This window comes from Schistocerca gregaria, chromosome 9 (genome assembly GCF_023897955.1).
Source record: "Schistocerca gregaria isolate iqSchGreg1 chromosome 9, iqSchGreg1.2, whole genome shotgun sequence".
NCBI classification, from domain to species: Eukaryota; Metazoa; Arthropoda; class Insecta; order Orthoptera; family Acrididae; genus Schistocerca; species Schistocerca gregaria.
The window spans coordinates 210,446,071-210,472,937 of record NC_064928.1 but is presented as its reverse complement, the minus strand read 5'-3'; the positions used below and the strand labels follow the sequence as shown (position 1 = coordinate 210,472,937).

The 26,867-nt window shown below is 38.2% G+C and overlaps 1 long non-coding RNA gene across 7 annotated transcripts in view; it reads right to left on the bottom strand.

Moving 5' to 3' along the window:
• Positions 1-26,867, bottom strand: part of LOC126291928 (uncharacterized) — a 220,732-nt gene that overhangs the window by 91,795 nt on the left and 102,070 nt on the right. The window lies entirely within an intron of this gene.

The following is a 26,867-nucleotide window of genomic DNA, read 5'->3' as shown; positions in this document are numbered from 1 at the left end:
TAAGTGTCCAATTTCTGTAGATTTTTAATTATTTTTTGTTCGTCATCTTCTGTGTTTTGGAATCATCGTGCGTTTTTCTTTTACTGTTTTATTTAGCTTGTTCACTCCTATAACCACCAATATCCTGCTGTTGTGCCATTAGTTTTATTCTATTTTTGGAGGGAGATGTTATTGCCTACACATATTTTCGTGTTCGTTGCCATGTGTATCTAGTGAGACAGGTGCCATATTGGAGATGCTTAGAACAGCAATTTCCACCATATTGATGACATCTTGGATCAAAGCAGATGGGTGGAATCTGACACTTCTGTATTCCCAAACCTCACACTGTAAGGCCGGTAAGGAGGACCGCCACAGTTTTGGTACCCTTTACCATCCTAAGCTTGTTCAGTGAAGAAAATGTGCCATTCTGCATTCCAAAGTCCCAAAACCTGACGATGTAATGCTGAGCGAAGGTCTATTTCCAGAAAGCCAATAGCAAGAGATGGCCTGTTAGTAGCCAATTTAGCCAGGCGATCACCAAGCTCGTAGTCAGTGATCCCAACATGGCCTGGGGTCAAAATGAAAACTGCTGAGCACCCACGACAAAGGAGAGGAAGGGAGTCCTGGATAGCTATGACCAACAGATGGCAAGGGAAGCACAGGCCGATAGCTTGCAAACTGCTCAAGGAGTCACTGCAGATAGTGAAGGACAGTCGCAAGCAGAAGCGGACATGGTCCAGTGTGTGCAAGGTGGCTAACAATTCTGCACTAAAGAAACAACCATCTGCACCAAATCTAATATCCGGATAAGAACCATGTACAAAAGCACATTTATCTCCCATTATGTTTCCAAACCATCACAATAAACCGTACTCAAAGGGGGTTTTTGGGAAGATATTGAATGATATATATAATATATATAAAACAGAAAGAAACTTCCATATGGGAAAAATATATTAAAAACCAAGATTCCAAGACTCACCAAGTGGGAAAGCCCCGATAGACAGACAATAAAATAACACACTAACACACACAAAATTTCGAGCTTTCGCAACCGGCAGTTGCTTTGTCAGGAAAGAGGGAAGGAGAAGGATAGATGAAAGGATGTGGGTTTTAAGGGAGAGGGTAAGAAGTCATTCCAATCCCGGGAGCAGAAAGACTTACCTTAGGGGTAAGTAACTGTTGGTTGCAAAAGCTAGAATTTTGTGTGTATGTTTGTGTGTCTATCAACCTGCCAGCACTTTTGTTTGGTAAGTCCCATCTTTGTTTTTATACATATAAATCTTCACTGCACCCTTTGTTTTTTGCATTTTCCATTCTAAAACAAAGACATTTTACAATCTGCCTTGTGTTTAACTTGTAATACATTCGAGCTTGCCCAATGATGATTCCACACTCACAGGCCTTGTGCTGTGATTGTGGTTACTGGATGAATAGTTAATGGTCACAATCAAGCACTGATAAAAATCTTTATTGTATTTTACTCGCTAGCATGTTCGCAGACAAACTAACTCCAGAGCATTTGTATACATGTAACATCTATTATGGCACCTCATTTTTGTATGAGTAAGGTGGTCCCAAACTCTTAGGAACACTGAGGAGAACAAAAATAAACAGACAATAGCTAACGAACCTATAAACTTTTGACTTGCTCACTCCACAGCTGAGGCTGTATCTATTACACTACCAAAGTGTGAATCTGCCATGTCATTTATTAAATTCACCAATGGGTTATTGATAATTTATACTAAGAATGGCCATTTTTGTATCTCATGAAAGCACCATTGCCTTAATAGTGCACGCTTTCATAAAAAGCAAGTTTTAATAGCATAACAACAAAATATGAAAATTCTTTAACCATTACATTACGTTTCCCACCATGTTCTTACAACATATTGTACCAGTAATGACATTTTCAAGAGATCCTCCATGCCTGTGCCCTGAAAGATTTATTGATAGGTTCTAAGTTATAGAAGCCACCAAACATGAGCTTCAGTTGATTAGAATTAAAGTCCATATACCATTTCCCAAATATTGCTCGAGATGCAGACATGACAGAAGACATCTGACGGCAAAGGCTGATGCGACAGTCTTCAGGAATCCTGTAGTAGCTGAACTCCGTAGCAGCCGCATTTCACAGCACACTTGAGAGACCCAACTACTCCTGTCCAAAAAACATCACTCGTAGTATTTCACTACAAGCTCTCATATCCAAATTCACTGGCTTCACAAATGCAAGGCAAATATCTCCTCAACCTATACCCCAAACTACACTTTAGATCACAGTCAATACAACCTCCATTCCGAAAGTAATGTCTATGTAAAAATAATACTGCCTAGGTTCTCTTCCTAACTGCAACATCACACTGCTCATCTTGTTATGGGATGAAGCTGACATCCAGTAACACATTCAGATAACTGTTAAGCACATTTTAGTCCGAAAGGGACTAGGCTAATGAAAGTATCTGAATTCATACCTACCTCCACTTGAGAACTATGACTTAGGGCAGTTTACAAGTTCTCTATGTAACAAAGTGACAATTACAACATATTACTTTACTTCCACATAAATCTGAGTGCCTTTGAGCCTCACCAGTGCTAATTATCTGTTTTTTCTGAGAAACAGCTATTCTGTCACTAAGGAATCTATCAACCTATCCTTTTTGAGATAATTACAGAAAGGCCACTCCACAGACTTTACAAAATATGGGCCTACCATTCATTTGACATAGTTTAACTTAACTACGTTAAACGGCTTGATTTATTGGAAAAGCAGTCTTCAATCCTTTGACATAATATTACCATTTCAATAGCTACAGGCAAACCCTTTATTTCTGTGAAGAGATCTAATGTTTCTTAGCTTAACCATTTCCAATGAATTTATTGTGTTTCAGACAAAAAGTGAAATTTACTAGTGTGTAGTAACACTTCGATCAGCATCAAACATTAAAATGCAGCTGCATTTAAATAGTGCTAGCATGAGTACATGTCACACTGCTGTTTAGTGAAAAATAACTCCAAAGCACACAGTACAATGACAGGCATTAATGAAAAACATACTTTCAGCACAAGATGTGCTAACGCAACATGCAGATACATACCAGTACAACATCTCTATCTCGTCAGGAAACTGTTGACAGCATGGGCACTCTGGACGGGAAAAAAAAGCATACATCATTACTTTGTCACAAATATCTGAACAGAGGTTAATTGATTGATCTTATTTTAACTTTTACTAATGACATGCACACTAGTCCAAAACATTCCTACAATTTACACATCTCCACTGTGTATCCATAACATGTACAGGAAACACTGGATAGGACTTTTGCCTAACTTTTCATACACAGCAACTTTATAAAGATTAATTTATCTCTACAATAAATCTAGTACGAGCAACTAACAACATTATATTTAAAGTGAGTGCAAAACAGCAGTTACCTATCTACATAGTTTACTACTTCAATTTTTGAGTCGTCGTTTACATTATTTGTATGTGGTGCTTTATTGAATTTGTCCCTGGTAAAGGGAAACTCGAAAGGTCATGTCCATCAGTAAATTCAGTTCCTTCTTTATGTCAAGGTCAGTGTGTAAGAACAAGTATGTTTGTTGTTGACACCACCCTTTTGACTGAAGGAAAGACTGACAAGTTCTACTGTCAGAGATGTTCTCTCTGAAATCAACATGGCTCATGAAAAATTAAATTAATCATGGAAAAAATCATATGCAGCTTCAGCAACACTGGATGCCAGGATCATATGAATTCTGTCAAACTGATGGGTTTCATGATTGTGCTCTTTCGAAGTATTTGTGATCCTCGTAAGACATGGCAAGACTAAATCATGCATTAACTGCCCAGCAGCTTGGGACAGTGTATTATGCACCATTACATAGCCACATTAGGTATGTTTCACTGTTACGGGGATGCTTCATGTTAATGAATATAAAGCTGTCATGATCATAAAATCATGCACAAGACTGGAGCACAACTTTTTAGGAAAATGAAAATTTTCAGCCAGTGTGTTTTTATACCTCATGGCTTTCATTCCAAGGCAAACAGATACAAGGACATAAAATGAACACTGAAATACCAGCCTGGAACAAGACAGCACTCCAATTGTCTCAAAAATTTCAACACACTTCCTTTAACAGTCAATGCCTAACACCAGGTTTATTTAAAAAGAAAGTGCAAAAATCTGAAACAGCATCCATTATACTCCGTACACCCAAGTGACTTAAAATGATACTGTTTTTGTCACATACAATAAGGTAGAGGCACCACTTATGCCATGTTAAGGAAAACACAAGACACTAGATGATTACTGTAAGGAAAAATTTACACATTACTTGAAAATCATATGTTTGAAAGTCTGTACATCGCAACCATGTAGGAACAAATCTAAGTTCAATAATGAAAGCAAAAAATAAATAGTATATTTCCCTAGTTTCGGCCACAAATTCTAGGCACAAAGTCTTTTCCTCACTTTTTGCCTCTGCATATTATAAAACTGTGGCTTTCATAACTGCATTATTAATTGCTAGGAAGTAATTTGTTCTCTACACATGCACACAGCAATTCAATGGAACAATTAAGAAGTATTGTAATTACTGGCTGAGAAAAATATGCCTTTTCAATGCATTTTTGCATAGATTCACTAGAGATTTTCCTTACAGTGCAGCACTGAACCAAGTCTATCATCACACCACCTCTGAAGACAGAATGTGGGCTACTGTGCACAATATATTCTAGGGGATATAGGTACGAATTTTTAATTCTTTATGTTCAGGGAATACTATAAAACGCTTGGAGTAGCAGTCATTTTCTCAGTAACAACTTCCAGCACAACTTTTCTGCGAAAATACTTTTATTTCTTATTCTTTGGATGACAAACATTTAGCAAAAAAGTGTTATATATTTCGTAACTTTTTGTACATTTTACTATGCTTCAAGGATTAATATCATATGCTCAGTCAAAAATTACGTTTATCTTGGTATAACAATATGAAAACTATTTAAATAAGCCTACTTCAACTAGCATCGTTAGAATCTGTATTACCGACAATTTCTACAAATTTTTAAAAGTATCCAAAACAGAATGTATGCACTTATAGCTGTAAGCATGGCCATAACAGAGAAAACTATGGATCTGCTGACTGGCATGTCTTTGGGCACTACCATACTGAACTTCTAAGAAATAAAACTATAATACTTAACCAATATATCCCAACACATCAAGTTTCTTATGTCTTATTTAAATGCGTGAAATATGAAAAATCAGCTTATGTTGCTTAAGGAGAAACCATAAAACCGCAAGATACACCTTTTCATAAAATTGTGACACCAAATAGAAACAAAGAAGCAAGTGCTTCCATGTATGAAAGAATAGCACTTCATGTTTTTGTAATAAGCTATTGTAAAATTGATATTCAAAAGAAGCTTAAAATTCATTAGGCCTAACTGCATCGAAGTACCCATAAGGGGTTTAGTGAGCCGAACTGGAGCCTTGAGCCTATATCCTCAATGTGAACAATCATTTCTGAGTATTAAAAACTATACTCTCATGTATAAACTACGCATGTGACCATAACAGTTTCTTCAGTCATTACCGGTAAATAACGCAAATGTATTAATACTGACGCAAGCTGCAGCACATGTCTGTATAACTTTCTGGTGAATTTTGCAGTCATGTTCAAGGACTACGCAGCAGCATATGGAGGTAAACTATGGTTCGTTCGTAATTTCCTTATAACCTAAGTGCACATCTTACATTGTACACTTAAGCATGTGACCAGTACCATTAAAATTAATTGAAAGAAAAAAAGGTGCCAGTTTCAGGAGGGTGTGTAGGTATCAAGAGGGGAAAATATGGTTGACATTCTGTCGCAATACACACAGTAAATTAGCCACGGTTTATGTATAATTTCTGTGTAGGACGGCGGAAGCTTCTAGAATGGCACATGAATAGAATCGTGCACATGATTGCGCTGTTTAGACTAATAGAAACCGATGTCTGATATGGTATTCAGTATATAACACAAGGTACCACAAATCAACATCGAATGATACCATACTAATGGCAATTTAATCCATGTTTTCTATGTCAGGTGAGGCTAACGCAATGACACAGTAACAGACGAATGATAAGTTGGTTACGGAGAATTACTTAGAAACCCTAACACCGTGAACAAATTGCTGCGCAAGTAGATTAATGCGAAATGAAACACGACGCGTTCCACTGCCTTATTTAACTAGTCCAATAGCTCGTCCTCTATCCCCAAACCAACCTGTAGTTTATGTGACTTACCCATTATGCATCCGCTACCACTCAGCCAAATAACACTGACGACTGCTACACCAAGACTGACGTCTAACTAGAACTGCGCGCTCCGCCTTGACGGAAATCAGTGACTCATCTTTGCTTCAATGCCGCCAACCTTACCACCGGCATCAGCAGCGCACAACTTTCAAGCTCAGTCGGAAATTACTGAAAATTTTTCGAAATGACCTCAAATGAAATCATTCTTGCTGGCGTTATTCGGTTCGTTCGATTAAAGATGTTGTGATATATAATGACTGTTTGCAAATGGTCTTACTGCGCAAGCGCAATGCCATGATCGTCCTGACGTCTTTGTTGTCTTTCCGTTACTCGAACCCACATTTTGTATTTTCAGAACGCGAAACATCCTCCAACATTATATTCGATTTCATACTTTCGAAGCTACATTACCATATTTTACATATAACGTATTGTAAGTCCAACTAAGCATGGTAATAAAATGACATGCTTAGTTGCACTGATAATTCCACATCGTTGTATGGACGTATTACCTTCAGTCTAGTTCTGTCGCTTAATTTGGGAGGCACAAATCCCATCCTTGTACGCATATAATTGACATAAAATAGTTACACAGTTGTACAAGTGGAGCGCAGTTTCAATAGGTCGGAACAATATTTGAAAAAGCACAATTTCCCTCTAATATTACCTTTCTTTTGACTCTCGCAATCAATTTTCGAAATGGTATGTACATCTTGATGTACGCAACAGGTGCATTAAGGTATAACAGATGTCACAATAGATAATGACTGTGTGTATTCACCCTCCACACACGGGTAGCAAAGAAAAACATTGAGATGGTTGCAGTCCACGTAGCCTGCATACAAAAAACATTCTCTCACATCCAATTTGCATGACTGCTTAATTTTGGACTTGCTAATTTCATATTTCTTTGATCGTGTATGAGAATAAAGATATGTTTCAACAGATAGTGATGAAGCAAACAGGCTCTACTATTCTCGGTAAAAAATGTGTTTCATTTATGTTGACAAGTTGTACATTTGAATTCCTTATTAGAAAGTTTTTCTTTTTTATATAAAAGTTTCTGTTGTGTGAACATGGAGATTCATTCTTTTTTCTTTATTAGGAGTATTCCGTTAATTGCTGTTATTTCCAGACAGGCTTAGATGTTCTTAGTGTATAGGCAGTGCCAAGTACCGGTCATTCCTCTCGTGGTTGTTTTCTAAGATAATGATTATGACGATAAAACCATGGAGGTAGAATAAGGAGAGATGGCGCTACAGACTTACGCTGTAAGTTGTTTTGAAGCCACTGGGAGGGGCCTGCCGCCATCTTGGATCCCCTAAAACATTAGCAGACGAGTGTTTGCAATTGCTTCTTGTTTGTTATTTCTGTCTTGTGCATGCGATATTTATTTTATATAGTAAATGTTACACTATTTTAGAGAACAACACAGCATAAGGAACGCAACTTCAAACCTTTTTTTGGTTTTAAATGCGTACTCGATACAGTAATACGACACGAAAATATGACGCTTCTGGCCTCAGACCGTAATTCCTTTTTGTTTATACACTTCGAATAACCGAGATTATAAGTATGTGCTATGAAAAGCGTGCTTTCTTAATCCATGTCCATTCACTTTCATTGTATTTGTGTTGATAATTAATAAAGCAGAACTCCAAAAGCAATGATTGATAGTTTAGAGGCACCTATTTGTATTCGTTGCATTTTCAAGTAAAATGGCAATTTTAAACGTTCAAGTTCGCAAGAAACTTACCTTATTTCCTTTGGTGTCTCGTAGATGTATGGAGGAATGATATGAACAAGTCATCTGTCATGTCAACAAAGTGAAAGATTCGTTAAATTACGAAGGAAAAGAACGGAATGTAAGATTGTCAGGCCCAATGTAGCTTACACATCTGCTTTGTTCATAAATTGTACCTACCAAGTGACATTCAGTGGGCCAAATAACATCAATTTACAGGGTAACAGGACGACACAGTGACTAATGTAATGATCTAAATAGCCTGGACTTATCCCAATAGGGAACTTTGCTTTAACAAATATGGAACCCTTTAAGTACTTATAATTTAACCACTGTAACAGGTGTTCCGCACATTTTAATTAAGATTTAACTAACTACATGTAGTTACATTACTTTTATATTAAATTATTGCATTTTAAAACATTAGTCCCCATTTCCAGGATATTTCTTGCCAGAACTTTTCAGCTACTTGGGAATAACCAAACACTGAAAACCAAGTGTATTGCTCACCTCCAGAGAGCTCTTCGTGATGGATTGATGGGGAATCTGAAGTCAAATCACAGAAATAAAACCATACTGTAAAACTTTACAGTGCATCAGAGTTTCAAGTATATATAAGGAAATAGCGCTTAAATAAGTCCACTTACGAATGAAATGAGATTTGTTTAAACTTTAGACTACAATCAGAACGATTAGTACACCTGTAAGCGACGCAAGCTGGCATTTTTTTTTTTAGCCAAACACTTCACAACTAAACGGAATCAAACCACCAGAGGCGAATGTTTTGGGGTAGCTAACATGTCGATTCTTCACTTGGGTTGGCTTCAAGTTTGTGACGTCATGACAACTCCTCTTATTTTTACCTCCACGGATAAAACACTATATTCTGTTAATCCATAATGTACCAAAGATTGGAATTCTATAAATTTCAGGTGTAAACGACTGTAGTTAAGAAGTAACGTAAAGCCTAGAGAAGGTAACACGTATATGTCGAAATATTTCTTGTGAAGGCAGTGTTTCATTCCGCGTTACTAACCAATTTCTACTGCGCAGCCATTTTCAGGTAAAAGTGTATCAGTGTTCGTGCATAAAGCAGTAACAGATCATAGAAACATCATATGTCATACAAGAAATAAAACATTAGAGAATACATCATTAATACCTAATTTTGTAAACCACATTACAAAAAAAAAAAAAACATATCATTAATCATAGTTACAAAATGGATTCGTAGGCTACGGCCAGATTCATGATGACGTAGCCGTGTTTGGTGTTACGCTCTTCATTGTGATTTTCGGATTCCCAGTTTTCCGAGTATTCTCTCGTGAATCATTCTTTATCATGGTACTGTATATGATCTGTTAATGCTGTAAGTGCGATGAAACGAAAATGGAGACTAGAGGCTGAATGAACAGTTGAAACTAGGCAACAATGTGAAATTAAACGTTCTGTTTCAAATAAATTGGCATGCTCCACGGAAAAGAATAGGCTATTTCAGTTAAATATGTACATAACCACGGGAAAAATCAGATTTGTAGAAGCACAACTTTTTCAAAAATAACTGCAACGTTCTGCAAGCGATTTATGCTTGCTTTGCTAATAATCAAATCAGAGAATTCAAATAAGTCATTACAACAAATAAAACATGCGAAGTGAATATATTTAAATTCACTCCACAGCTCCCATCCACAGTAACTACATTTGTTTTCGTTTGATGCTTCTTATGCACAGAAGCGAGCAATAAGAATTGTGTGTGGAGTACATCCTAGGCACTCGTACAGCGATCTGTTTAGAGCTCTACAAATCCTTACAACACCTGCCAAATGGATTTTTTCTCTGATGTGCTATGTTTCAAAAAATAATAACTTAATCAAAATCAATACCACTTACCACAGTTATAACCCCCGAAGGAAACTGGATGACCAATATGAGCAAAAAAGGAAAAGCATGGTCCATAAGGGGGTTTTATACAGAGGCACCAAGACTTTTAAAGCCCTCCCACCGCGCATTAAAGAACTGGTTGGAAAACATACCAAAGTTTAAAGAAAATCTGAAGCAGTTCCTTTTAGATGAATCTTGTTACAGTATTGATGAATTTCTTAGCAAAAATGCATGGAGTCTCTTGTTTGTGCTTAAACCTTACTGTGTGACCTCTGCAATTGATTAATCATACTTGGTAAGTACAGTGTAACTTAATGCAATACCCAAATTTATGTATGTCTGTATATGACACCTGTATAACTTAAGAACTATACCCAAATTTATGTATGACTGTATATTCTTTCAGGTGTCCTGTATCTTAACTAGTATGTAAGGGTATATGCTAAACTTAACAGTTTCTTTAATCTAATGATAAGATCAGTGTATCTGTGACAAAACAATAAGCTGTAAAAACCTTGACTCGTTCTATATCCAGGGATATGTTCCCATATGGATCTATAGAACACGAAATAAATAAATACTCAAGGAAAGCTGCCTTACCGTAAAGCACATATTAGCTTTGCAGCCGTTGTCTTTGGAATCGACGGCATAAATTCCTGTGAGTGGTCCAGATGGTTCTGAACTCCTGATTATCCAATGGATCTCAGTGGAAGGGGCTATGGCTAGTCAGGGTCGACTGGAAATTGGAGAATCTCGTGGCAGAACTTAGATCCGTAATCTAATTGTTTCTCGGATGGACCTACTGTTGTACGGATTTTTCGATTTTTGTTCAAAATGATAATCCCCACAAGAGCGACGAATAGCACCTATGTTTCCCCAGGGGACAGCTGTACAATCTCATGATAAATCCAGAAATAGCTTATCGTGGAATAATTAAACCACTGCATAACATGGTGATTTGATTGATTGATCGACCTGTCTTTAAGCATTTTACATGTACCTGATAGCATTTTACACACATTGTATAGTGGCTTAATAAGTCACATTTTGAACATGTTACAGAAATATAAATGGATTATACTACACATATGTAACAATCAGTAAATATAAATACATTAGCCAGAATGTAAAAAGGAGGAGCAATATATGTGTGGCAGTACTTGTGCTGAGACAATCATTTTAACAGATATAAATGAAATATGCTTTAAACATGTTAATCATTCAGTAGAAATTGGAGTATGAAAATACAGCACAGGAAGTATGACATAATAAACATAATAAACAAGAATAGCTCAAATAATATTCTGTTCACATCATCAGCAATTTTAGTGGATTAGATCATTCATATAACATATTTTTGATTCTGTCACATAGGACATGTTGTGTGCTGAAGTTTGTGACATATTAAATAATTGTGTACCTGTGTATGTGTAATTATTTTAGGTTTTTTTTATTTTTGTGACTGGGATCTAAATCATCTGCTTTGACATGGGTCACACTTATCCATAATCTTTCACAATTCATTACTGTCTTGGATTTCCTTGGTATGCACCGAGCAGCTGAGAAAAGAGAGGAATGTGTCAGTACATGATGCATAGTTTTTTACTCAGCAATGCACGACATGGCAATTTTCTGCCAAATAAATATTATTTTCGCCTCTTAACAGTATTGCATAAATGAGGTGGCTGTGCAAAAAGGGATAAGTGTTCAGCAATAGCATGTCAGCCACACAAGTTATAAGTTTACGTAGTAAATATGTGACTTGGGCTAACTTTGTGTGTACGTAGTTAGTGCGAGTTTCCCATGGTAATTGCAAATTGAGATGAATGCCAAGAAGCTTAAGTGAGGTACTTCAAGAATATTTAGAGTGGTTAATCTGTAATTAATTTACTCAGAACCATGTAATGGAAATTCTGAGTTATTGTGTACTTTTCTGCTTGAGTGTGTCCGAGTCCCTATCAACTGTATCAAAGGTGGTGTCATCTGCATATAAATCATTTATGTGAATCATGAAAAGGAGAGCTGCGTGGAGTGGCTGCGTTATCTGAGGTGCCATATCATATACTGTGTGGCCCCTACTACCGGTGGTTTGAGTCCTCCCTCGCGCATGGGTGTGTGTCTTGTTCTTAGCACCTCAGAAGTTAGTTTAAGTAGTGTGTAAGTCTAGGGACCAATGACCTCAGAAGTTTGGTCCCTTAGGAATTCACATATTTTTTATGAAAAGGAAAGGTCCAAGCACAACACTAAGAATGTTGTTAGCAGATAGATACTTACGGATTTGGAGTAGGGGACCGAGCGAGGTGGCGCAGTGGTTGGCACACTGGACTCTCACTCGGGAGGACGATGGTTCAATCCCGTCTCCAGCCATCCTGATTTAGGTTTTCCGTGATTTCCCTAAATCGTTTCAGGCAAATGCCGGGATGGTTCCTTTGAAAGGGCACAGCCGATTTCCTTCCCAATCCTTCCCTAACCCGAGCTTGCGCTCTGTCTCTAATGACCTCGTTGTCGACGGGACGTTAAACACTAACCACCACTACCACCTGGAGTAGGGGTTGCAAGCAGTACTTTGTTAATGAAATGGCAACAGTTTTCAGAGACTTTAGTGATCTCGTACAGATATGATTTCATGAATGAAGACTGAAACGGTGAGTGAAAATACGAACCAAGGCCAGGAATCGAACCGAGGTTTCCAGTTTACCAGGCAAGTATGTACGCTACTAAGCCACAATATAGATCATGTGATCTTAACATATTCAATGGGTGACGCTGCTTTGACATCTTTAACTTTATTTCACTATCTATATCTCCAAAAATTAGTATTCTATAGTTGCAATATTAGGAAAATGAAAGATGGGTGAAGTAAATACGTTGTTGATGATGGTGATGTTTCGGTGAGGGATTGGGATGTGGAGTTGTGTAATTATTTTCCATCATTTGATGCAGTTATATTCTCATATATCATGAGGCAGAATTGTCAGTTCTGTTAAAAATAAACACAAATTTAAAAAGATACATACAGCAACAGATGGTAAAAAAAATTCTCAAAAAGGCACAACATGTTTGGTTCTGCTCATCTAGGGGCACTATGCCAGTGGAAAGTGAAACACGTGATGAGGAAATAATAAAAAGGGTGGAAACTACAACATTCTTAGGTGTCCATATTGATGAGAGTTTAAATTGGAAAAAGCACATTTTGAAACTCTTAAAACCACTTAGTTCAGCCACATTTGCATGTAGAATCATTTCAAATTTTTGAAATCAGTAAGATGACATACTTTTGCAAATTTTCATTCAATAATGTCATTCCTCATGAGCCATGGACCTTGCTGTTTGTGGGGATGCTTGTGTGCCTCAGCGATACAGATAGCCGTACCGTAGGTACAACCATAACGAAGGGGTATCTGTTGAGAGGCCAGACAAACGTGTGGTTCCTGAAGAGGGGCAGCAGCCTTTTCAGTAGTTGCAGGGGCAACAGTCTGGATGATTGACTGATCTGGCCTTGCAACATTAACCAAAACGGCGTTGCTGTGCTGGTACTGCGAACGGCTGAAAGCAAGGGGAAACTACAGCCGTAATTTTTCCCGAGGACATGCAGCTTTACTGTATGATTAAATAATGATGGCATCCTCTTGGGTAAAATATTCTGGAGGTAAAACAGTCCCCCATTCGGATCTCCGGGCGGGGACTACTCAGGAGGATGTCGTTATCAGGAGAAAGAAAACTGGCGTTCTACGGATCGGAGCGTGGAATCTCAGATCCCTTAATCTGGCAGGTAGGTTAGAAAATTTAAAGAGGGAAATGGATAGGTTAAAGTTAGATATAGTGGGAATTAGTGAAGTTCAGTGGCAGGAGGAACAAGACTTATGGTCAGATGACTACAGGGTTATAAATACAAAATCAAATAGGAGTAATGCAGGAGTAGGTTTAGTAATGAATAGGAATGCGGGTAAGCTACTACAAACAGCATAGTGAACGCATTATTGTGGCCAAGATAGATACAAAGGCCACACGTACTACAGTAGTACAAGTTTATATGCCAACTAGCTCTGCAGATGATGAAGAAATTGAAGAAATGTATGATGAAATAAAAGAAATTATTCAGATAGTGAATGGAGACAAAAATTTAATAGTCATAGGTGACTGGAATTTGAGTGTAGGAAAAGGGAGAGAAGGAAACATAGTAGGTGAATATGGATTGGGGCTAAGAAATGAAAGAGGAAGCCGCCTGGTAGAATTTTGCACAGTGCACAACTTAATCATGGCTAACACTTGGTTGAAGAACCATGAAAGAATGTTGTATACATGGAAGAATCCTGGAGATACTAAAAGGTATCAGATAGATTATATAATGGTAAGACATAGATTTAGGAACCAGGTTTTAAATTGTAAGCCATTTCCAGGGGCATATGTGGACTCTGACCACAATCTATTGGTTATGAACCGTAGATTAAAACTGAAGAAACTGCAAAAATGTGCGAATTTAAGGAGATGGGACCTGGATAAACTGACTAAACCAGAGGTTGTACAGAGTTTCAGAGAGAGCATAAGGGAACAATTGACAAGAATGGGGAAATAAATACAGTAAAAGATGAATGGGTAGCTTCGAGGGATGAAGTAGTGAAGGCAGCAGAGGATCAAGTAGGCATAACGATGAGGACTAGTAGAAATCCTTGGGCAACAGAAGAAATATTAAATTTAATTGATGAAAGGAGAAAATACAAAATTGCAGCAAATGAAGCAGGCTAAAAGGAATACAAACATCTCAAAAATGAGATTGACAGGAAGTGCAAAATGGCTAAGCAGGCATGGCTATAGGAGAAATGTAAGGATGTAGAGGCTTATCTCACTAGGGGTAAGATAGATACTGCCAACAGGAAAATTAAAGAGACCTTTGGAGAAAAGAGAGCCACTTGTATGAACATCAAGAGCTCAGATGGAAACCCAGTTCTAAGCAAAGAAGGGAAAGTAGAGAGGTGGAAGGAGTATTTAGAGGGTCTATACAAGGGCAATGTACTTGAGGACATCATTATGGAAATGGAAGAGGATGTAGATGAAGATGAAATGGGAGATATGATACTGCGTGAAGAGTTTCACAGAGCCCTGAAAGACCTGAGTCGAAACAAGGCCCCCAGACTAGACAACATTCCATTGGAACTACTGACGGCATGGGAGAGCCAGTCCTGACAAAACTCTACCATCTGGTGAGCAAGATGTATGAAACAGGAGAAATACCCTCAGACTTCAAGAAGAATATAATAATTCCAATCCCAAAGAAAGGAGGTGTTGACATATGTGAAAATTACCGAACAAACAGTTTAATAAGCCACAGCTGCAAAATGCTTACAGGAATTCTTTGCAGGCAAATGGAAAAACTAGTAGAAGCCTACCTCAGGAAGATCTGTTTCGATTCCGTGGAAATACTGGAACACGTGAGGCAATACTGATCCTACGACTTATCTTAGAAGAAAGATTAAGGAAAGGCAAATCTATGTTTCTAGCATTTGTAGACTTAGAGAAAGCTTTTGACAATGTTGACTGGAATACTCTGTTTCAAATGCTAAAGGTGGCAGGGGTAAAATACAGGGAGAGAAAGGCTATTTACAATTTGTAGAGAAACCAGATGGCAGTTATGAGTCGAGGGACATGAAAGGGAAGTAGTGGTTGGGAAGGGAGTAAGACAAGGTTGTAGCCTATCCCCGATGCTTTCCAATCTGTATACTGAGCAAGCAGTAAAGGAAACAAAAGAAAAATTCGGAGTAGGTATTAAAATGCATGGAGAAGAAATAAAAACTTTGAGGTTCGCCGATGAAACTGTAATTCTGTCAGAGGCAGCAAAGGACTTGGAAGAGCAGTTGAGTGGAATGGACAGTGTCTTGGAAGGAGGATATAAGATGAACATCAACAAAAGCAGGACGAGGATAATGGAATGTAGTCGAATTAAGTCGGGTGATGCTGAGGGAACTAGATTAGGAAATGAGACACTTGAAGTAGTAAAGGAGTTTTGCTATTTGGGGAGCAAAACAATTGATGAGGGTCGACGTAGAGAGGATATAAAATATAGACTGGCAATGGCAAGGAAAGCGTTTCTGAAGAAGAGAAATTTGTTAACATTGAGTATAGATTTAAGTGTCAGGAAGTCGTTTCTCAAACTATTTGTATGGAGTGTAGCGATGTATGGAAGTGAAACATGGACGATAAATAGTTTGGACAAGAAGAGAATAGAAGCTGTCGAAATGTGGTGCTACAGAAGAATGCTGATGATTAGATGGGTAGATCACATAACTAATGAGGAAGTATTGAACAGGATTGGGGAGAAGAGAAGTTTGTGACACAACTTGACCAGAAGAAGGGATCGGTTGGTAGGACATGTTCTGAGGCATCAAGGAATCACCAATTTAGTATTGGAGGGCAGCGTGGAGGGTAAAAATCATAGAGGGAGACCAAGAGATGACGACACTAAACAGATTCAGAAGGATGTAGGTTGCAGTAGGTACTGGGAGATGAAGAGGCTTGCACAGCATAGTGGAGCATGGAGAGCTGCATCAAACCAGTCTCAGGACTGAGGACCACAACAACAACAACGTCAAATGGAATAATGTTGTGGGTTAACTCATCTTCAGGAATGAGTCTTCATTCCACAGAAATGCACTGCAAGAAACAGTATGTAGTGCTCACCCACAATCACCGAGTACACATCTCTTTAAGGGAATTCTGGCTACTGGTTCACAGTATATTTATTCCGTCATAAAGTTTGTTGTAAATAATCCACTACAGTTCAAAAGAAACAATGATATTCATTATTACAATATCAGGAGGAGAAATGACATATATCACTCCAGATTATGATTGTCTTTAGCACAAAAAGCAATGCACAGTGCTAAAACAAGACTTACGTTCACTTACACAGTGATATCAAATGTCTTGATAATGTCCTGACAAATGATCATGGTAGTGAGTGTTATATTAAAATGTTTTACGTTTTTTATGTTACACTTTCTGAAATGTTCCACACCCATGGGAATCATTTCGTTTTTTGTGTCTATGGAATGAAAACTGAATCTAGTCTTATCTAATTTAACCCCACAATAAAATTTGAAAATAAACTGAGAACGTTTTTCTTTGACAACTTCTGTTTCATAGAAGAATTTCTGTTATGGTAATGTGTAAAAAGGGGTCCTTAGGTATCACTAACTGACATCTGTATATCTTCTTCCTTTTTGTAAGACAGAAATGTTCAGAATGTAATCATACATACAAATGAGTTTGTGATGTGAATGTAAAATGTCTCATTCCACATAATTATGATATATCATGTAAAATGATCCATGGAACATGTAACTAACTGACACCGGTACTCTCAGAATCAGCTGTGAGCAGCATTTTGCAGCTTGTGCTCTAGAAGCAGAAATTAATGACAAGGTCATAGTTTTACGTTTTAGTTCATGAAGTACAAAATGTAAAATTTTATTAAAAGAAAAAAGTACTATCTTATGGCTATAATACCAATGAGTCATTGTTGAAATCAGCTAACTCATCCAAAAACGTGGGTGTAACACTTTGTAGGGATATGAAATGGAATGATCACGTAGGTTCAGTTACGGATAAAGCAGGTGGCAGCCTTCAGTGTATGGTGGAATACTGTATAAATGCAATATGTCTACCAAAGAGATTGCTTACAAATCACTCGTGTGACTGGTATTAGAATATTGCTCAAGTGTGTGGGATCCATACTAGATAGGACTAACAGGGGAGACCAAACGTGTACACAGAAGGGCAGCACAAATGCTCACAAGTATTTTTAATCCATGGGAGAGTGTCACATAGAAACTGAAGGAACTCTTGAAGACAGATGTAAACTACCGCAAGAATGTCTGTTAACAAAGTTTCAAGAACTGGCTTTAAATGATCACTCTAGAGATATGTTACAACCCCCTATGTATTGCTCACAGAGGGATCTTCAATCAATCATTCTTCCTGCATCCTACACTTCACGCATGAACTGAATAGGAAGGAACCCTAATAACTGGTTCAATCGGATGTAACCTCTGCCATACACCTCACAATGGTTTGCAGAGTATAGATATACAGGGTGTTACAAAAAGGTATGGCCAAACTTTCAGGAACCATTCCTCACACACAAAGAAAGAAAATATGTTATGTGGACATGTGTCCAGAAACGCTTCCTTTCCATGTTAGAGTTCATTTTATTACTTCTCTTAAAATGAGATTAACAATGGAACGGAAACACACAGCAACAGAATGTACCAGCGTGACTTCAAACACTTTGTTACAGGAAATGTTCAAAATGTCCTCCGTTAGCATGGATACATGCTTCCACCCTCCGTCGCACGGAATCCCTGATGCGCTGATACAGCCCTGGAGAATGGCGTATTGTATCACAGCCGTCCACAATAAGAGCACAAAGAGAGTCTACATTTGGTACTGGGGTTGCGTAGACAAGAGCTTTCAAATGCCCCCATAAATGAAAGTCAAGAGGGTTGAGGTCAGGAGAGGGTAGAGGCCATGGAATTGGTCCGCCTCTACCAATCCATTGGTCACTGAATGTTTTTGAGAAGCATGCAAACACTTCGACTGAAATGTGCAGGAGCTCCATTGTGCATGAACCACATGTTGTGTTGTACTTGTAAAGGCACATGTTCTAGCAGCACAGATAGAGTATCCCATACAAAAACATGATAAAGTGATCCACTGAGCATAGGTCAAAGAACATGGGGCCCAATCGAGAAATCTCCAACAATGCCTGCCCAAACGTTCACAGAAAATTGGTGTTGATGAGGTGATTGCACAATTGCATACGGATTCTCGTCAGCCCACACATGTTGATTGTGAAAATTTACAATTTGATCACGTTGGAATGAAGCCTCATCTGTAAAGAGAACATTTGCACTGAAATGAGGATTGACACATTGTCGGATGAACCATTCGCAGAAATGCACCCGTGGTGGCCAATCAGTTGCTGATAGTGCCTGTAAACGCTGTACATGGTACAGAAACAACTGGTTCTCCTGTAGCACTCTCCATACTGTGACGTGATCAAAGTTACCTTGTACAACAGCAACTTGTCTGACGCTGACATTAGGGTTATCGTCAACTACACGAAGAATTGCCTTGTCCATTGCAGGTGTCCTCGTCGTTCTAGGTCTCCCCAGTCGCGAGTCATAGGCTGGAATGTTCCATGTTCCTAAGATACCAATCAATTGCTTCGAGCGTCTTCCTGTCAGGACACCTTCGTTCTGGAAATCTGTCTCGATGCAAACGTATCACGCCACGGCTGTTGCCCCTTGCTAATCCATACATCAAATGAGCATGTGCCAACTCCGCATTTGTAAACATTGCACTGACTGCAAAACCATGTTAGTGATGAACACTAACCTGTTGATGCCACGTACTGATGTGCTTGATGCTAGTACTGTAGAGCAGTGAGTCGCATGTCAACACAAGCACTGAAGTCAACATTACCTTCCTTCAATTGGGCCAACTGGCAGTGAATTGAGGAAGTATAGTACATACTGATGAAGTTATAATGAGCTCTAAAATGGAAATTAAGTGTTTCTGGACACATGTCCACATAACATCTTTTCTTTATTTGTGTGTGAGGAATGTTTCCTGAAAGTTTGGCCGCACCTTTTTGTAACACCCTGTAGATGTAGTTGAAACTTTCATGAGTGACAGCAAAGTGCGGTAATGGTGCAGAAAGCTTGAAGTAGGACATACAGACATTAATAATGTAGAAGTAGATGTTTGCAAAACATGGTGACATAGGCAAGTTAGTTCTTGAGATTCTTTCATAATATCGCAGTCTGTGCACGGGACAGAAAAAAAAGTTGAGCTGGTGGGGAAAATTAGGACCTTTAAGACATGACTTTCAGTGCTATAAAAGAAATGGAAAACTTAAGGCCAGAGAAGGTAACTAGCAGTTGGAAATGCTAGCAGGAAAGAAAGGCCACAGGAAGAGAACAGTATGAGAGAGCTTTCTCACTGGTACTGAAAATAGTTTGTCCTGTACCTTAGCTAAATAAGAATGTAACCATACATGTAGATGTAGGCTAATCACAGCAGGCTTTCAGCAGAAAAGCAGCAATTTTAGGAAAAAGCAGCAAAGAGGAGGAAAGTCCTAATAGTTAGTAGTCACGGAAGAGGTGTAGACCAGTTGTTATGCGAAGAAGTAGGGACTGCATGCTAGGTCACAATTTTTTACAACCCAAGTGCCAGTCTTACGCAAGTGATAGAGGATGTAGGTTATATGAGTAAATATTTTGGAGAGGATGAATACAGTGTAATAGTGGGTAGAGCAGGAAGCAGTATTCTCAGGGACAGTGGTTACAATATCAAGAGCGACCTGCTAAATATAGCTTCAGCGACAACCTGTACAAATGCTGAAATGTTTCCTGTTCTGAGTATTACATATTAGTATACAACCCAAATACCAAATATCTCCCATCTCTGTATATTTTACAAATGCATATTGTCACACACTACATGGCAGAATGCAATGTTAATGAAACCTATGAAGCTTTGAGTAGCTAACCAAGTAACAGTAGTATTTAGAAGTAATTTATCAAGAAAAATTGTAAACAAACAGAATGGTTTGAGATTTTGATAAAACCTGTATGTTTCACAAAAACAACTTACGATCAAACTAAGCAATACATTTGGAACTTAAGGAAATGTTAGCTACAAAATCCAAATTTTAAATTACAAGAAAATCAACATTATAGGTTTTGCATTATTTGATCCACCATTAAAATACTTGTTTGTACAGAAAATCATGAAATCCAAGGTAATCATTATTATGTGCTAATTTGGTGATTTATTACATGTAAAACCACAGTAATGGAAACATAGGTAATTGGCTTTTTAAATTACGAGAATACAACATGTATTGTAAATATATATTATATTTTCATATTTTGTCAAAATCTGATAACTTCATAATAATAATAATAATAAAAAAACAAACAGCTTAATGAGGATATCAAGGAATATGTCTGGAATTCATGAAAATGTCATCCACAAAAGCAAATTTATAACTAAGAAGAAAATCAATATTTTGCGTTAATGGATCAGATATAATAGATTATTTTGTACAATAAATTATGAAATTCACAATTAAAACCACTATGTATCAATTTGGCAATTCAAAATAAGTACCAAGAAGATTTAAAGTGGTGTTAGTTTTTAGAAAACCTGGATCCAGCCTGCAAAGACAGGTTTACACCCTGGATTCTACATAGAGGACTACCAAAGACAAATACTTGTTCGAAGGTTCACTGCTGGTCAAATGTAAAGCATAAACATTCATGCTTGATTTGTAGATGGTATGTAATGCTATGCACAGTATACATTAACAGTGGTGGCAAGTGACAGTTTATAAACTTAGCACCTTTGGACATGCTTCCACTATTGGCCTGAAAGCCAATTCCACTATTGGCCTGAAAGCCAATGATCATGCCATTTTGTATCAAATAACTCACCCTGTTCCTGTAGCACGACAATGACTGTACTATTTCTCACATTGCCCCCCCCCCCCCCCTCACCCACATTGACATACTTCATATACCCTGCACTGCTAGTGCTGCCACATGGTGTCTGCAAGTAGTTATTATACAGTGACGTCAACCATAGGTGATGGTCACATTAATGTGACCTTGTGACCTGACTGCGTATATCTAAACAGTAATAGGAAAAATAATTTAATAGGATAGATAAATAAAAAATCTACTCACCAAGTGGTGGCAGAAAAAACGTAAAAGAATGTTATAATTAGGCAAGCTTCCAGAGCCAGTGGCTCCTTGTACAGACAGAAGGGTGGAAGGGGAAGAAGAGGGATGAAGGGAAAGGACTGGAGAGGTCTAGGGAAAACAGGTATAGTTCAGGAAAGTGATCCACAACTGCGGTCAGCTGAAACTTACAGCAAGGGATGGGAAGGAAAGTCTTTCCTTATCCCGTTTGGTAAGTCTCGCCTGACCTGCAGTTCTGGGTGACTTTTCTGAAATCTACCCCTTTTCCTAGACCTCTCCAACCCTTTTCCTTCACCTCTATTCCTTTCCCTTCAACCCTTCTGTCTGAAGGAGTCACTGGCTTGTAAGGCATGCCTAATTATAACCTTTTTTTTATGTGTGTGCCACCACTTGGTAAGTAGATTTTTTATTTATCCTTATTTTACCAGTAATAGGAAAAGAATGATTGCAGAATCTTCAATAGGAGGACACAAAAACCTCATGGGAATATTCCTGTAGTCATTGTCATTACAGCAGCACTTTTTTGGACTAATCTGATTTAAGGTTATCAGTATTAAAATAATTAAATGTACCTGAAAATTCAGAGTTTAAAAATGTGAAGACAAAAGAAGGGTAAAATACACATATTCTAACAAAGTATTACAAGGCTAAAAACTAAAACCAATGAACTATATGTTTTTCTGAATATAATTTGATAACAGACAGAGGTATGCTGAATATGGATGGATATAATGTAACATCCAGTTACTGCATATTAGGTGTATGAAAGGAGGAGTTGCTATTTAATTTAGGATGGGATATAAAGACAATGACACTTGTTGATTTTGCAGTGATCAGCATTTTGAAAATTGTGATGCAGAAATACATTTTCATGGAATGGCAATAACAATAGTCACAATATACAGCGCTCCATCTGGAAATTTTCAATTATTCATGAAACAACATTGTGCATGATCAAATTTCTTGATTATTAAGCAGAATGAGGTAATATTAAGTGGAGATGTAAATTTAATTTTTTAAGAGCATACCTATGCTAGGGTTATAACTGAGATCCTTGGCATTTCATATAATCTGGCTCCCCTCATATGATTTGCAACAAGAGCTATGGATACCAGGAGCACTGCTTTTGACAACATTTTTATAGGTATATCAAGACTGCAAAGTTCTAGTTTAATTCCCATAGGTAATGGAATGGCCTCTCAGACCACGATGCTCAATCGCCGATGTTCAGAGTGCATCACATAAGTAAAAACATTGGAAAACTGCCAGGGAGTCAATTTTAACCAGGGAAATGATTAAGACAATGACTAATAATAGCATGGTTGCAGTTAAAATGCACTTTATTATTTGCAGTGTTACAACCTCATAAAAGTTTAACAGGCCTAAAGCTCAGAGTACACAACTCTCCTCTCGAGATATTCGACTTGTGTCTGCCACCACACTGGTCAAAGAATCTTATCTCCTGCACTGCTGCTATAGCTGGTGAAGTCTCCACAGCACCTGATAATCCATAATTTGGAATATTGTCTTCATTTTCCACTTGGAATTGCATATCAGGTATTCCACTGTTGCTCGTAATTGTTCAGGAGGTGAGGTGCAAGGGTGGTTTGAAAAGTTCTCGGAACGGAATAGAAAAATGTACTTACATTACTCAAACTTTTTTATTTTTCAATGTAGGCTCCTTGTAGAGTAATGCACTTGGTCCAACAATGTTCTAGTGCCTTGATTCCATCTCGAAAATGAGTTTCCTCCAGGCCTGCAAAATAGTTGTCAACTCCAGGTATCAATTCTTCGTTTTAAGTTAATCTTCATCCAACAAGAAAAATGTTCAGTTTTAGGAAGAGATCGAAGTCTGACAGAGCCCTATCAGGTGAATAAGATGGGTGTAGCAACAATTCATACCTTAGTTTGTATAATTTTGCCGCCACAGCTACAGCACGTGTATACGGGCCATGCATTGATCAGGTCGTGGCACCGATCTTGCACATAATCTTTTTCATTTCTAATTCTTCAGTTAAAACGTGATATACCCTCTCAGATGACATCTGGCAAATGTGAGCAATTTCATGCACTTGCAATCAGCAATCCTCCATGACCATTTTGTTCACGTTTGCAATGATTTCTGGAGTAGTGACACATCTTGGCCGGCCACTGCGCTGATCATTATCTAAGCTCTCCCAACCAAATTTAAATTCATTTGTCCACTTCGCAATAGTGGAATATGAAGGAGCAGAGTTCCCCTGTGTATTCTGGAAATCGGCATGAATGTCCTTTGCTTTCATACCCTTCCTTATGAAGTACTTACTCACAGCTCGAATCTCGATTTTTTTCATCTTTGCAAATCACTACACAGGAACAACAACAGTGCCATGTTACCACCACAGCTCTCTTCCATGAACACTGACTTGACATTTGTTTACAGACAACAGTCCAATGAATATCGCATGAACAACTTGTTGCCCTAGCGCTGACCTCTTGTGATGATTCTGAGAACTTTTCATAACACCCTTGTAATCACTTCTGAACCCATGTTAATGAGAAAATATTCGTTTTGAATGTGGTCAAAGATGTACAGTCTGGTAGCAAAGTGAGAAGGGAGCAAGCAGAACATTTTGCTGGCATATCATGGAGTTAGGCATCTTGAACTGCTGTTATAATCCGATGGTCCTATAGCAGGTCATCCTACCCATTAGGGTTGTTGCGAAGTGGCCTACAGCTTCGTGCTTCATTGCCAAATTGTGTATGAAACCAGTAGAGTGTGGCCTTGACACTGCATCTGTGTACAGTATACTGTTGCGAGATGCACAAGTGTTTTGATTGTCTGTAGGTCACAGCCCCGTGGAGTGGGGTTAACATTGTGCTCGATATGGTATGGCGTGGTCAGGTCTGTTCAGCTACTTCTTGCTGCTTGGTGTGACCTAATTTGCTGGGTGTCCCACTACATGGCTTTGTTGTTGGCAGTATTCATACATGATCTATGTTGCAACACTTTAAAAATCGTATCTGCAATGTTAATTTCTGCTCCAGTGCTTTGTGTTCATGCAAAATCAATGTGAGTTGCAATTGGGGCTGGTAGTTTGACAATTCAGAGAGTCAAAAGTGAGTAATTGGGCATGAGATTAATGTCGAAAAGCATATGTAGCCAGCACCAAAGATGAGAAGAGTGTCCTGGTTGCCATATGATTGTGCTATATATCTTGTTTTAATTATGGCTGTGGTGCCTGTTGAGAGCACTGGGGTAGTGCTGACTTCACAGCATCATATTTATTGTTATTTGGGGAGGGGGGGGGGGGTGCCAGATTATGTCTGATAATGTCTGTAATTTGCCTAGGTTCCACAATAATGCGGTGAGTTTTACTATCGCCAGAAATGCTGTGGATGGCTAGTAAGCAATCAGCAATTGTGAAACACATTGCCATTTGGTCTGGATGGAATGACAGTAACTGAAGGTATGAACTAAAATGTACAGACATGCCACAGATGTATGACTATGCTAGTTGCCCTGTTGGTGTCTGGAGGGACAGAATGAATGAACTCTCAGTTTATGAATGAAGAGCAGTTTTAAGTCTGGTGCGGATGTCTGTAAACAACTATGTGGTGTGGTAAGAGTGGGTTGATTGGATCCATACACAGCAGGGTGGTCATGCCAGTTTCAACGAACTAATCCTGATTTGCGTTTGCAGCAGTCTGTCACACTGTGCCTTGATGGTATGCATGCAGTTTACATTCATGAACAAAGTCAACCAAGTAGATTTTCCCTGGGTACCCATTGTTCAGTGGTGTTGTGAAGACTGGCAGCACTGCACTGAAACATGTATTCCTCTTTCACCAGTGGCAGCTACTGAACACATTTTCATGAAGTTCATGATGATGCATCCTTTTGAAAGTCACTGTCTTGTCACCAAATTTTTGATGCATTATAGTTGTAGAATGGCTCAATGTTTATGTGCAGTAGTCAGTTCCTGGAACAGATATGATGGTGGACATATTGAGCATTTCCTGTAAAGAACATCATCTTTGCTTTGTCTTACTTTGTTATGCTAATTATTGCTATTCTGATCAGATGAAGCGCCATCTGTTGGACATTTTTAGAACTTTTGTATTTTTTTGGTTCCCTGATGTATCACTGGAGTATTGTGTCTGGTTTCACAGCCTTCTGTAATACAGGTATGGAGACTTTGAACATATTGTACTGGGATTCCATTCATAAAAGGTAAGAACTTTCATTCAAATGCCTCCACAAATAAAAGTTGAGTGGATTTTGGTATGGAGAGCATGAAGGCCATGTTACTACCTAACTATATGTCACAATCTGTTATTTAGAAGCCAGCGGACATTAACACTAAAATGAGGAAATGCTCCATTGAGCACGCAATATACGAATTGTGACAATAAAGTAATGAGGCTGATTTTCTTTGCAAGATGTGGCCAGGCTTGCATAGCCACAATATCTTTGACCTTGGTTTATAAGCTGCTTCTAATTTAAGTGGTACATCGATGCAACAGCTCAGTCGTGAATTGTGCTTTAATAAGTTAACACTTACTTGTATCTCTCATGGAAATGGGACCACATAATATTGCTCAACGTTATGCCATTTCTTTTTGCGCTAAATTGGTTGAAACGTGATGGCAACTTACGGTTAGATTCAGAAGGCTTTTGGAGAGGAGATTATGTCAAGAGCTCAAGTTTTTAATTGGCGTAAAATGTTTAGTGAAGGCAGAACTAATGATGAAGATGAAGACCACAGTGGATGATCTTAAACCTCATGAACAGGTGTCAACTTGGCCAAGGTGGGTCAACTCATATGATCTGATCGAAGATTATACGCAAAAATGATTGCAGAAGAACTGAACATCAATCGATAAACAGTTCATCTAATAATAACTGAAGATCTTGGTATGAGAAAGGTTTATGCAAAAATGGACCCCAAAGATCTCGCACCACAACAGCGAGCAACATGGAAAAATGTGGCAGCTGATCTGTTAGAGCAAATGGAAATCAATCCAGAATTACTTGTTTTATAAATAAAACTGCCTTTTCCTGCTGCAGGAAACCCATCAAAATATTGCCCCATAACATGCCTACCAACAATATACAAAATATTAACTTCAGTCATTACACCGAAATTAATGACACATTCAACACAGAACAAAATTATAAATGAAGAACAAAAAGTCTGC